The following is a 12,702-nucleotide window of genomic DNA, read 5'->3' as shown; positions in this document are numbered from 1 at the left end:
CCCCTCTTAGCCAAACTTACTGAACATTTTCTGGATTCACTACTTCTTTACCATGCTCTCATTTTTCAGTCTATTCCAGAATAGCCAGTAGAGTTGCTAACTACATCTGTTCCTCTGCTCACACTCTCAGCAGCATTTAAATGCAAACCAGCATTTCCTGGTTTTCTACAAAAGCATACATCTCATCTCATGCTTTTCTGTATTTTGGGCCCACTTTCGCTATCTCTTATATAAGCTCCTCTTCTTCAACCTATTAGTGTAGCAGTTCCTTGTTGTCCTAAACCCTCTTTTCTTCTAAGCTGTCTTCCTAGACAGTCTCATCTGGTCTCCTGATTGTGGTTCTCTATCTGTCTTTATCTCTCACAGTTATATCATGAGTCCAGAGCTCTCTTTTGCACTTACACAAAATTTGCCTGCCTAGCACCACCACTTGGATTTCTTGAGAGAACCTTAAACATGACATGTTCAAAATTGAGGCAGTGTCCTCCTGTGCTTCCTTGTAGTTTTGTTTTCTTTTGTTTGTTTGAGACAGAGTCTTACTTTGTTGCCCTTGGTAGAGTGCTGTGGCATCACAGCTCACAGCAAACTCTAACTCTTGGGCTTAAGCAATTCTCTTGCCTCAGCCTCCCAAGTAGCTGGGACTACAGGCACCCACCACAACACCCGGCTGTTTTTTTTGTTGTTGTTCTCGTAGTTGTTGTTTAAGCAGGCCCCAGCTGGGTTTGAACCTGCCAGCCCTGGTGTATGTGGCCAGTGCCCTAACCCACTGAGCTATGGGTGCTGAGCCTGCTTCCTTTCATGTTAAAGGACATCACTGTCCATATGGTAATTCAGATCAGAAATACGAGGGGCATCCTTGACTCCTCTCTTTGTCACACTTCCATGCTCAACAAATGGCTGGATCCTATTGCATTTGCTTCCTAAATCTTTCCCATATCTCCACATTTCTTCCTAGCCCTGCTGCTACTATCTTTTCCTGCCATTTGTTGTCTTCAGTTTGGCCACACAATAGCTATTTGTCCTTTACCTGGTCTTGATTCTCCAATCTATTTCCCCCTATAGCCAGAGTAGTCTTTAAAGAAAAACAGGTGTGACATTTAGAAGACTAAAACTTCTTAATGGCTTCCTATAACCCTAGAATAAAATCCAAGACTATTAACATAGCCAGGTGTGGTGGCTCACACATGTAATCCTAGCACTTTGGGAGGCTGAAGCAGGTGTATTGCTTGAGCTCAGGAGTTTGAGACCAGCCTGAGCAAGAATAAGACCCCATCTCTACTAACATCATAAAAACTAGCTGGGCATTGTGGTGGGCGCCTATAGTCCCAGCTACTTGGGAGGCTGAGACAAGAGGATCGCTTGAGCACAAGACTTTGAGGTTGCTGTGAGTAAGCTATGACCCCACAGCACTCTATCCAGGGTGACAGAGTGGGACCCCATCTCAAAAAAAAAAAAAAAGAAAAAAATTCTTTGTCTGGCACAGTGGCTCACACCTGTAATCCTAGCACTCTGGGAGGCTGAGGCAGGCGGATTGTTGAGCTCACAAGTTCAAGACCAGCCTGAACAACAGTGAGACCTCGTCTCTAAAAAATAGCCAGGCCTTTTGGTGGACTACTTAGTCCCAGCTACTCAGGAGGCTGAGGCAAAAGGATCCCTTGAGCCCTAGAGTTTGAAGTTACTGTGATTTGGAACACTATGGCACTCTACCAAGGGTGACAAAATTCTGTCTGAAAAAAAATAAAATTTCTTCATGTAGACCTGATATGATATTAGCCAATTTAGCTTTTGAGCTTCAGAGCTTATGTGACAGTCCTATTCTTCTGGGCTTCAGCCATATCAGACACTTAATTTTCTTGACCAAACCAACCTTTTTGCCACCTCAGGATCTTTCTATTCTGCCTGGAACATTTTTCCCTTATTCTTTTATCTGGCTTATTCTTACTCATGTTTCAGACTTGTGGTGAGATATCACTTAATCTAAGAAGTCTTTTCTAAGCCAACAAATAAGGTTGGATCCTACTTTCTACACTCCTGGGACCTCCTGCAGGAAAAAAAGCTAGAATCACTGTTGCACCAATTTTCAATAGTACCAACCCAGAGTGGAATGGTGTTTTTGGTAGTGGAGCTCATGGTCCTAATTTTACCTCTGCCCCACTGTAGGAAATTTCTCTGCCCCACTTCTTTACCTCTCCTACTCCGGTAATAATAATTCTTTGTTAGTGCTTCATTCTATTCATCGCACTTTTCTTTTTGTGTTTTGAGTTGGCTGTTTTATATAGCTGCTGTTATTTTCACACTTTACCCTGATCCTTAAAACAATCTGTGAAGTATTTAGGACAGATATGTTAACCCCATTTGAGCTCTGAGGAAACTGTGACTGTGAAGAGGCTATAACTTCAAGTAGGTCATTCTAAGTAACGTTCCTTCAGGTCTGTCTTGGTGGTCTTTCTACCACTTTGCCATACAAATTACATCGTTTTGCTGCATAAGTAACAAACGTGTGCCTAAAAAGAATTAATAGGGGCCAATATGGAAAGAATTCATAAAATTCTTTACTGAATGCTTAATATGTTCATCAGCATTAGTCAAAAAAAATGTATCTTTTTTTTAATATTCTAGCTTGAAATTCAGAGTCATCCTTTTTTTGAATCACTCAGCTGGACTGACCTTGTACAAAATAAGATTCCACCACCGTTTAATCCTAATGTGGTAGGTATCCAAATCTTTCTTTTACTAAAATAGTGAAACATAGAACTGTAGTTCACTCTAATTCTGGAAATAGATCTCAAAATCTAACCTCTATAAATGGAATCATTACCTAAGTATCTGTGAAATATGTCATTCAGGTTGTCAAGTATATCTGATAACTTGAAGATGATCAGTCAGATTATAATTAGATTAAGTTAATGAAAGTATCTTCCAGTATAATTGTCAAGTGGGGTGGTGCCTGTAGCTCAAGCGGCTAAGGTGCCAACCACATGCACCAGAGCTGGTGGGTTCGAATCCAGCTCAGGCCTGCCAAACAATGACCACTGCAACCAAAAAATAGCCAGGCGTTGTGGTGGGTGCCTGTAGTCCCAGCTACTTGGGAGGCTAAGGCCAGAGAATCACTTAAGCCCAGGAATTTGAGGTTGCTGTGAGCTGTGACACCATGGCACTCTACCCAGGGCGACAGCTTGAGGCTCTGTCTCAAAAAATAAGAATAATAATAATTGTCAAGTGTTTTTCTGGAGCATATATAAGAAAGGGACAAATTCAGCAAGGAAAAGAAGATGCAAATTAAAGTAACTATTTACAGGGTGGCATCTGTGGCTCAGTTGGTAGGGCACGAGCTCCATATACCGAGTGTGGTGTGTTCGAACCTGGCCCTGGCCAAACTGCAACAAAAAATAGCCAGGCATTGTGGTGAGCGCTTATAGTCCCAGCTACTCTGGAGGCTGAAACAAGAGAATCAACTAAGCCCACGATTTGGAGGTTGCTGTGAGCTGTGATGCCATGGTACTCTACCAAGGGTGCAAAAGTGAGATGTTTCAAAAAAAAGAAAATAATAAAGTAACTATTTGGTATCACTTTTATCCATATTAAATCAATAAACAACAATTCATGGTTTTCTACTAGAGTGATAAAAACCTGGTACAAACAAACCATAATGGTAATGTAAATTGTTACATCCTTTTTTGAAAACAATAAGAGAATATAATAAAAGTGTTCATTTTAGCTAGACTTTTTAAACCCTCTGATAGAAACATTTTACCTAAAGATAATTTTTTTAGAGCAAATAGCTGTATCAAAGACATGGTTGCAGGAGTGTCCAACAATTTTTTTTCTCCACCCACACATTGGAAGAATAGGAGTTGTTTTGGGCCACACATTAAATACACAAACACCAACAAAAGCTGATTACAAAAAAAAAGTCTGTACATACTTTTCATGATGTCTGACACCACAAATAAGCAAAAGCAGTCCTCACAAAATCAGCATGCAGGCCACAAATCAGACATCCCTGGACAGAACAGTGTTAGGAAATTTTGGAAATATAGCTAGCAAATATATAATAATAGAATTGGTTTTTATATTTTTATATACATATACATACAAATAAAAATATATAAATATGTGTCAGTAGGCCTATGATGACGTTACTAACTATTGATAACTTCCCGTGTATACCATGTACACTCTGTATGTGTTAAAACATATAACTTATTCCAGCTCGGCACCCGTAGCAGAGTGGTTATAACTCCAGCCACATACACTGAAGGTGGCGGATTCAAACCCTGCCTGGGCCAACTAAATAACTGTAACAACAACAAAAAAATAGCTGGGCATTGTGGCAGGTGCCTGTAGTCCCAGCTACTCGAGAGGCTGAGGCAAGAGAATCGCTTATGCCAAAGAGTTTGAAGTTGCTGTGAGCTGTTATGCAATCGCACTCTACTGAGGGTGACATAGTGAAACACTGTCTCAAAAAAAAAAAAAACACAAAAAACAAAAGCATATAACTTACTCCTCAAGCTATAAGCTTACTGCTATTACTATATTATGATACATATTTTATAAATGAGGAAATAGAAACTCAGAGATGTCTCATAGCTGAATGAAAAGTAGCAAAGCCATGATTTTAAATCTGTGCATGATTCCAAAGTTGTCATTCTTTCTGTGCTTTCTTATGTTCTGTTCCTTTTCTTATTGAGTAAATTAGAATAAAAATGAGCAAACATTTAGAAAATCTTCTTGATGAACATGATAATTACAATTTTTGTGACTTATGATTATAACAGTAAAATAGGGTAAAGACTGGAAGAGATATAAACTAAGGTTTTGTTTTTGTTTTTTTGTTGTTCCAGTTTGGCCAGGGCTGGGTTGGAACCTACCACCCTTGGCATATGGGGCCGGCGCCCTACCCACTGAGCCACAGGCACCACCCCTAAGGTTGGTTTTGTGAAAGAGTCTCACTCTGTCCCCCTGGGTAGAGTGCTAGGACATCATAGCTCACAGAAACCTCAAACTCTTGGGCTTAAGAGATTCTCCTTCCTCAGCCTTCCCAGCAGCTGCAACTGTTGGTGCCTGTCGCAACATCTGGCTAGTTTTTCAGTATTTTGTAGAGACAGGGTCTCATTCTTGCTCAGGCTGGTCTCTAACTCCTGAACTCAAGCAATCCACCTGCCTCAGCCTCCCAGAGTACTAGGATTACAGGCGTGAGTCACCACCGTGCCCTTTTTTTTTCTTTTATTTAACATTTTTTGGTGTTGGTGTAAAACTTAGGGAAATGTTTTTTACTATATTAGAACAGAAAAGGGAATCTCTTTAGGAAAGTTTTATTTAGTCTACTCAGGCTTTGTTAAAGGTTAGTTTCTGATCATAGCTCATAGCTTGGCATTAATAGGTGTGACATTTTATACCTTTTCCATTATTGTGATACTTCACTAGAAAGAATGTGTTTCAACTCCATCCACAGGTTAATACAAAAGATGTAAAGTCACATCTTTTATTATGGCTGAAGAGTATTCCATGGTATACATATACCACAGTTTGTTAATCTATTCCTGAGTTAATGGATGTTAAGGTTATTTCCACTTCTTGGTGATTGTAAATTCAGCTGCGATAAACAATCTAGTGCAAATGTCTTTATGATAAAATGATTTTTTTTTCCTCTGTGTAGGTGCCTAGAAATGGGATTGTGGGGTCAAATGGGAGGTCTAATTTGAGTTCTTTGAAGATTCTTCATATTTTGTTCCAAAGAGGCTTTATTAGTTCGCAGTCCCACCAGCAGTGAATAAGTGTTCCCTTTTCTCCACAGCTGTGCCAATGTCTGTAACTTTGGGACTTCATGATGTGGGCTAATCCTACTGGGGTCAGGTGATATCTCAAGGTGGTTTTGATTTGCATTTCTCTGATGATTAGGGATGGTGAACATTTTTTCATGTGTTTGTTAGCCATTCCCCTGTCTTCCTCAGAGAAGGTTCTGTTCATGTTTCTGTGATAGATGGGATTGTTGCTCTTTTTTTGTGGAACCTAGGACTTTTAAGAACTGTTGTTTTTTTCTCTTCAGACTGACAGTCTTAGTTGAGTTTAGTTATCCTCAAGTACATCACCAAGCAGTAGAGAGCTAGGGGAGTCCTCTTAAGCAACATTTCACTGGAAATGAAAACAGCGTTGACTTGAGAGTCCCATACCTCAAACTTTGGATCCTTGGTCATCTATGATTATTTAGACATTAAGCCACTCCAAGTTGTTTTTTTGTTTGTTTGTTTGTTTTTGGTGGTGTTTTTTGTGGCTTTGTTGTTGTTTTTTCTTTGAGCAGAGTCTCAAGCTGTGGCCCTGGGTAGAGTGCCATGGCATCACAGTTCACAGCAACCTCCCACTCTTGGGCTCAAGCAATTCTCTTGCCTCAGCCTCCGAAGTAGCTGGGACTACAGGTGCCCACCACAACGCCTGGCTATTTTTTTGTTGCAGTTGTCATTGTTATTTTAGCTGGCCGGGGCCAGGTCAAACTCGCCAGCCTCAGTGTATATGGCCAGTGCCTTACCTACTGAGCTACAGTCACTGCCCTTTTTGTGGCTTTTAAAAAAACAATGCCTTTGGGGTGGCACCTGTGGCTCAAAGGAGTAGAGTGCCGGCCCCATATACCAGAAGTGGTAGGTTCAAACCCAGTCACAGCCAAAAACTGCAAAAAAAAAAACAAAACACTGGTTATGAGGTTTAATTTAGGTAACATTCGTAAAGCACCTGTGAGTCCATTGCACATAGTAGGTATTCAATCAATATTAGTTCTCTTCTCCTCTTCCCTCCATTTGGGAATGTGTCAGTTAAATATTTATTGGTAACTTAGTTAGAAAATACATATGCATAGGACATAGACTCTGTCTTCAGAGTTAAAAAGGTAAAACTAGGAAGAGATAAAGAGTTTAAAAACTCTATTGTGAGCATGTATTTGGCATTTAATATTTTGGTTGAACTGAAATACGTAAAGTAAGGCCAGAAACCAGATGCCTCATGATGACTTATGATTACATTTGTGCAGGAAAAGCAGCTGATAGAGATTGTCTTTGATGCTTACTCATCCTGTGACTAAAATGCATTCATTGAATTTTTGGTCAGATTGGTGTTCTATATTTTATATAGAATTAGTTACTACAAAAGGGGAGAGTAGGCTTATTGACCATGCTAAGTTTCAACATTTTTATGAAGAGTGTTTCTAGCAGTTAAAAGTTCTTCCAAAATCCAATATATTGCATAAAGTATTTACTTCAATTATATATTCCTAAGCACTCTTATTATAAGAGGAGTATAATCAGTTTATTTCCCTGTTAACAGTAGGTAACATGCATTATGAATTCTTTTTGTTAATCCACAGAATTGAATTTATACTTCTAAATATTTAATTCATCCTTCTAGCAATGGTGGTTTGATTTTATTCTCTCAGCAGTTGATAGTAACTATAAAAGAGAGGGGCTAATAGCAGGGGTCTTAAAATTGCCTAACACAAAAAATGTGGGTATAGTACTATATTGGCTATATGTGGGTATAGTACTATATTGGGTATATGTGGGTGTACTATATTGCAAACTCTTTTTGCTATAAAACTCATCAACAAGTTGTATGTATGTATGTATTCATTTAGTTTTGAGGCAGAGTCTCACTTTGTTGCCCAGGCTAGAGTACAGTGGTGTCATCACAGCTCAGGGCAACCTCAAAACTCCTGGTCTATAGCACTCTTCTGTCTCAGCCCCCCAACTATCTGGGACTACAGGATGTACCACTCACTCCCAGTTAATTTTTTTTTTTTTTTTGAGACAGAGTCTTACTATGTCGGCCTCCATAGAGTGCTATGGCGTCACAGCTCACAGCAACCTCAAACTCTTAGGTTTAAATGATTCTCTTGCCTCAGCCTCCCAAGTAGCTGGGACTAGAGGCGCCCACCACAATGCTTGGCTATTTTTTTGTTGCAGTTGTCATTGTTGTTTAGCAGGCCTGGGCCAAGTTCAAACCCACCAGCCCTGGCACCCTAACCACTGAATTATGGGTGTTGAGCCAGTTAGTTTGTTTTTAATTTTTGTGGAGAAAAGAACTTCATATGTTACTCAGGCTTGTCTTTATCTCCTGGCCTCAAGTGATCTTCTGGCCTGGGCCTCTCAAGATGCTAAGATTATAGGTATGAGGCAAGCCTTTTTATTTTTATTAGAGGGAAGGTCTCCCTGTTGCCCTCATGCCAACCTTCTGCCTCAGGCTCCCAAAATGGTAGGATTATAGATGTGAGCCATTGCACCTGGTCCCAACAAGCACTTTGTGATATCTTAAAAATTTTTTTCTCAATATGCCTTTTGAGAACAACCAAAACAAAGTAAGTCCCTGTATAGTAATCCATGTTTGGATAGGACCTTATAAAGTGCCTTTAAAATCCTCTTTCTATGTACACTCATTCCAGTCCAAACTATAGAAATCTCCTACGGAAGCCACCCCTAATATTCCACTGTGTTGGGCACATCTGGGTTGCGATCCTTGCCTCTACTGTAATCCTCAGAATAACTGACTTTATTACTGCTTTCATCTTGGCAGCCTCTGCAGTGCAGCTCCCTCGGGTTTTTGGCTTCCTTTTTGAAATATTAATTATTCTGCATAGCTAATAGTTTACAGTTCCATGGCCTCAGTCCCTACTTTAGGAATTTCTGCTTTCTACATATAAAAGTCTACTATGAACTTAGATTTTAAAAATTATGAAAACAGAGTTGCTTATTTGGTAGGAGAGAGCTCACTAACATTTCAAATTAGTGGTTGCCAGAAAACAAACCTCAAATTAAAAGTGCCTTTATCAGTTTTTATAGTAATTATTTGATGTATGAAGCATTTTGTAATGGGGTCATGGCATTAGGAAGGTTGAGAACCACTGGGTTAAGAGGTAGATGATAGTGTTCTTACTACAGAAGAAGAAATAAGCTCATTGTGATAGGGTAGTTTAAATAAAGAATGATATCTAATAAATAATACAGCCACAAATCAAGAGCCTGTGATTTTTCTTATATGTAAGAATTTGAGGGGAAAAAATATACATACACACATATAATTTCTGGCATTCTTTGCCATGTGTGGATGTTTTCTCCTATGAAAGGATGTAGCATTCTGGGTTTTCTTGGTCTTGTCTCTGCTCAGTTTTAGGTGTACCAGGCTAGCTACTATCCTTAACTTACATCTGTTCTGAATACCTGCCTGTTCACCTCAGTTATACTCGATGATTTGCACGTTTTAGGGATTCCCTTCCCTATAGAGCAGAAATAACCTAGAGCTTCAAGGATGCACTTGAAAAGTGAATCACCTGAATTTGTAGCCCAGTGTTAATCTATAAATACATTGGAAAGGGAGAATCTGTTAACTTGCATCAGATTGGTAAGGGAAGGTTAAGAACCACTGCCTTTGAGACACAGCCACTGTGCTTCATTTCCTGTGTACCTGGACCCCACAGCCGTCCAGAGCTGAGGATGCCCTATGAAATACTTCACGACCTTGTCTATAGCACACTGAGTCACATTTCACAGTTTTACTTATCACCTTCTTTATTTCTTCATCAGAAGGCTTCACCCATCAAGGATTGAGAAACTAGATGGGCAGGTATTTTGTGGAAGCTCAAATACAAAATCCCATCCTGAAAATGTACCTGAGACCCTTTTCTGAGCTTTGAGGTGGTGATGGGTAGAGGAAAATAGAGGACCAGGGACAGGGCTTGAGATTCCAATTAGCATAGGCAAGCACATTGCTAGCCTTCCTTACACTTCTTCTCCTCCCTCCACCAAATAAAAACCTTAACTGTTAGGACAGATAACCTCACCTAAATAAAAGTCAGGAAAGGAAAAGCAGAGAAATGTTCCAAAGAAATGAATTAGGAAGACATCTAAACTTGCTAGTAGTAAATACACAAATTCATAAAGGAGTTTTTAAAGGACTAAGTTAATGAAAAACAAGCTAGGTTGAATAATATTATGCTTTTGATGTTTCAGGCTGAACCAGATGATATCAGGAACTGTGACACAGCATTTACAGAAGGAACAGTTCCGTGTTCTGTGTGTGTGTCTTCTGACTATTCTGTAGTGAATGCCAGTGTTTTAGAGGCTGATGACGCATTCCTTGGTTTCTCTTACGCACCTCCTTCAGAAGACTTATTTTTGTGAATGGTTTGCCATTCAGAAACTATAGAGCAAATACAAGCCACGGATGGGACTGAAACTCATTTCTGTGAATATATTCAAATATGTATAACTAGTGCCTCATTTTTACATGTAATATTGAAAATTATGGAAAATGTATTTTCTGCTATATGCAAGAAAATAGGGCATTTCAAAGAGCTATGTTTTGATTAAAATTTGTATTCTTGTTTATTAAGCTTATTTTTGAACAAAAATTTTAAAAGCTATTGTTCTTAACATTAACCTGTTTTTAAAGAAAACATTGTGCTATTGACTGTTTTTTTCCCTCTAAGTTTACACTAACATCTACCCGTGATCGACTGTTTCTTAACAGTCGATTTAAGTTAATGTATACTAACACTTTTGAACTCTTTACTATGACTTTTGTTATCAAATCAGAACTATGCAATTAATACGTGGTTGTTTATCTCTTTCCATGATAAATCACTGAAACAATCCAACAATCCAACAATCTTGGTAGGATTCAAATGTAAAGGCATAATTAATGCTTTGTTAACACTTTGAATAATTGTTCATTCAGATCATTTAAGAAGTCACAAAAGGAAATCATTGCGTTTGAAATACCAATTTAAACTTATGGATTGTTTTTCTTCTGGAGAAAAAGAAAAGACTTAAAGATTAGGAATTTTAAGTATTCCAAAGATGTGATGGTTAATAAAGTACTGCTGGCTTTTTTCAGGTGGTGCCACAAATGAATGTCTCTAAGTGACATATTTATATTATAGATAATGTTCTATTTATGTTCCTGTTGGTCTTTTGAATGTTTAATATACTATTAAGTAGTTCTGGATCTTTGTATTTGCTTTTGCAAATAGCCATTGAAAAACTCTCTTCCAAATTGGATAAGAAAAAAAAAATTGAGCTTTCTAAAGTATTTGCCTAATTGGAATTAAAAAGTAAAACAACAATTTCTGAGCCAATGTTAATGTATATAATGTGACACAAGTTAAAACTACTTCAGGCAGATGCACATTCAGTAGTTTTTATATCTTAGAAAAAGTACAGGAAACTGGCCATAAAATCATAACATACCAACTAAGTTGTACACTTACAAGAAATAAAAGAGAGTAACTATAGAAAACTTTAAAAGAATGCTTAATGTGCAATTCTGATTCTTAGTTTAGAGGTTTTTGAAGCCATGTAGGAAATATTCTTGTGAAAGAGGTCAATGACCCAGTTTAGATACTCTAAGAACCAACATTTCTTCTATGTTTTCTTGAGAAGGAAATCACCAATACCCTTTGTCTTAAAAATGTTCTGCAGAATGTGGGTGGTATGCCTTTGTTAGGCTAATGATATTTACATTCAATACAAATACACTGAATCTTCCTTTAGCGGTGAAGACTTTAACATCTACACTGTAAATATTTGGTTTATTTGGCACTACTGTAAGTTTTGCTTTTACACAAAGCTCTTTGCTTCTTATAAAGCAAAATAAAAATTGTTGTTTCTTGTATGATTTTTTTCTGTGAAGTCATTCCTTAACTATACTGCCAAAAATTAAAGTGCAATATTGTATATTTTAAGAACAAATTTAAAATAGAATTTTACTGTTTCTCAGATCATAAGAAATACAAATCTATATAGTATAATAAAATTAGCAAAAAAATTCATGATCATCTAACATCTGTCAAAATTGTTGATGGCTACAGCGGCTTCCCAACCATTGTTACATCAGGATACACACAGAAAATCACAAAATTGGGTTGTCACGCCTGGAGAGTAGCTGCCAAATGATGTAGACATTGGTAGCATGTGCTCTGCACAGTTTTAATATACCAAAATAATTTTTGAATTTAAGAAATTTATAAAGAGAGTAAACACTGTACAGGTATAATTTCAGCAATAGTAAATTTTTTTTTCTTTTACTTTTTTCTTTTTTTTTTTGAGACAGTCTCACTATGTCACCCTGGGTAGAATGCTGTGGCATCACAACTCACAGCAACCTCCAACTCTTGGGCTTAAGCGACTCTCTTGCCTCGGCCTCCAAAGTAGCTGGGACTACAGGCACCTGCCACAATGCCTGACTGTTTTTTTGTTGTAGTTGTTGTTGGCAGGCCCAGGATGGGTTCCAACCTGCCAGGCGCATTGTATGTGAGCTACAGGCGCCGAGCCTTTAATGTAAATTCTTTTGCAGGAATCGGTCTCATATTTTTTCTAATATATTTTTCGTAATTTATTAGGGAGAAGAGATTTCCACTTTAATTTTAGTTAAATCTTTGAGAAAAAAGCCTACAATGAGTTGTCAATATTTAAATATTTGTGTTTTAATGATTGTATTATGGAATCCAGAAAGCTTATATACAATAAAAGCAAGCCACTCAAATGGTCAAATCTGATCTCAGCATGTTGTATTTTCTTCGATTCTTTCCAGCCTTGCTGTATTGAATTTTTGTCTTATGCTGCCTCAATGACAGTAAATAATAATACAAAAATGACAGCTAGATTTATTAATGATATATTGAGGGTCTGGGGAGGTGCTTTGTTTTGTTTTGTTTTTTTGAGA

General features: G+C 38.0%; 1 pseudogene; it reads left to right on the top strand.

Moving 5' to 3' along the window:
* The window catches only part of LOC128563707 (serine/threonine-protein kinase Sgk3-like), a 427,955-nt pseudogene extending 415,684 nt beyond the window's left edge, over positions 1-12,271 (top strand).
* Positions 12,272-12,702: the final 431 nt, after the last annotated feature.

Source organism: Nycticebus coucang, chromosome 13, assembly GCF_027406575.1.
Source record: "Nycticebus coucang isolate mNycCou1 chromosome 13, mNycCou1.pri, whole genome shotgun sequence".
NCBI classification, from domain to species: Eukaryota; Metazoa; Chordata; class Mammalia; order Primates; family Lorisidae; genus Nycticebus; species Nycticebus coucang.
This window is presented reverse-complemented; position numbering and strand designations above follow the sequence as displayed.